This window comes from Galeopterus variegatus, unplaced genomic scaffold, assembly GCF_000696425.1.
Source record: "Galeopterus variegatus unplaced genomic scaffold, G_variegatus-3.0.2 Scaffold2928, whole genome shotgun sequence".
Taxonomy (NCBI): domain Eukaryota; kingdom Metazoa; phylum Chordata; class Mammalia; order Dermoptera; family Cynocephalidae; genus Galeopterus; species Galeopterus variegatus.
Window position 1 is genome coordinate 214,588 of NW_007729039.1, and position 1,920 is coordinate 216,507.

The following is a 1,920-nucleotide window of genomic DNA, read 5'->3' on the forward strand; positions in this document are numbered from 1 at the left end:
AATCTTGAGTAGTGGCTTCATTTTGGGTTCTTGAGGAAATATGCTCAGATATCTGTGAGAAGTGTCCTCCTCTCTCAGGGGAGACCATCCTCTTTGAATTAATACAAAACTTCATGAGAGTGCATTCCAGCCTAAGCAGCTGATCTGGAGTGATTGACAGGCTTTTGGGCCTTTCTCACTTCTGTACATTGACTTAGTTTCTATAGATGATGAATCAGTCCACAGAATTTATAACACTATATACTTTGGAGATAATTTAACAATAAATGCAGGTGGATCTTTAATAAATGACTTATTTATGGGGATGATGGTGGTGACATGACTGCATTTGTTAAGATAGAAAATATATAGATTGTGTGATAGACTTAATTCATTTCCTCACTCAAGGATCATTTTGGGGTGCCTATTTCATGCCCACCCCAGGCACTTTGAATAATTTCCTCTTACGGAATAAATGGGGAGGGATTTCTGGAGCAGGGAAAGGAGTTAGGGTGATAGGATAAGAACACGTCTGTGAATTCCCTGAATTGTTTCTCAAATTTTTGAAGCGAAGCACTATCATTTTTTCACATATGTTTCATTAGATTCTCAGAGGAACCCAATGACCCCCAAAATGTTAAAAATAGTAGAGCATTATGGATGGAAGCAATCATGACTCTTTGCCCTAAGGTTTATTTTCTAGTCTAACCCCCTCATTCCTCAAGTAAGAAAATCCAGGCTCAGAAAACTGACATGAACGTCTTATTCAAAAATCTCTCACTTAGTTACTGATAGAGCTCCTTTTAAATCTCAGTGAGTTTCACTACTTCTTGGGTAGTTCCACTTGAAACGATAACCATAGTTTATCCAAATGTATTGTGGAAGTGAGCATCCTAAAACACAGAATGAAATTGTAGTTCCAGCCATGAAGGGATGTTATCCTAGCAGGATATATACATTTTCCCATGGTTTCCTCATTCTCTACCCCATCATTCCCAGGCAAAGAACAAGGGTTGGGGAAGGGACTATTTTCTTAGCTAAGGGCCAGGGAAACTGTGGGGAGAATGTCTTCAGTGAGCTGGTGTTCCAGTAATCTTGGACATGTGAAGCAGAACAAGAAATTCTACCCACTGTCTTCTCATTTCTAAGTTTCTCTCTCCTAGTGTGGTATATGAGGTTTTGCTGATTAGAAAATGATTCATAAAATTAATATACTTAATAGACACTGAACGTGTTAAGTCAGAGAATTCAGGAGGACTCTGGAAGATCTCAGGAAAAACACACGAGAAGGGAGGAAGGAAACTGCAGACTGCATACATACATTCATAGACCACAAGAATAGGGTGAGACAAGTAGGGTTTAACCAAATGGAGTAGAGTCTCAAGTTGTGATTGGACTGCCAGGACCCACTTGCATTTTCATAGTTACAGAGCCCCTCCTCACATGAATGATGTTGTACCCAAACAAATCCATATGTAAATTAAGTAAGCCGTAGCTGGGGATGGAGCAGCATACTAGCTGCACTGTGAGTTATGGTTTGTGAGAGTTCCTCGTGGTTGACAGTGGGAAGATCGGCTTGAGCTATCAATGAAAGAGATTGTGTTAACTGTGCATCCTCTGGAGATTCCTGGGTGCTGCGTATCTTTTTCATTGACTGCTGACATGACTATGGTTATTGTAAGAAACTAAGTGTGCATCCATGTGGCATCTCCTTTCTGCCTGGTCATCGTCGCGAGGTGGGAAGACACCCAGATGAGGAATTGTGGCACTCTTCCTCCTCATGTGATAACTGTTTTTGGACTGGCATTGTTAATTTGTGTGGATTGTCTGGATTTCTTTTTGTTCCTTGTAGTCATCTAGGATGGAAACCTGTCCCAATACTGTCACTTAATTAACTATTAGGCCATAAAGACTTAAGCATTTAGGACCCTCTACTCCATT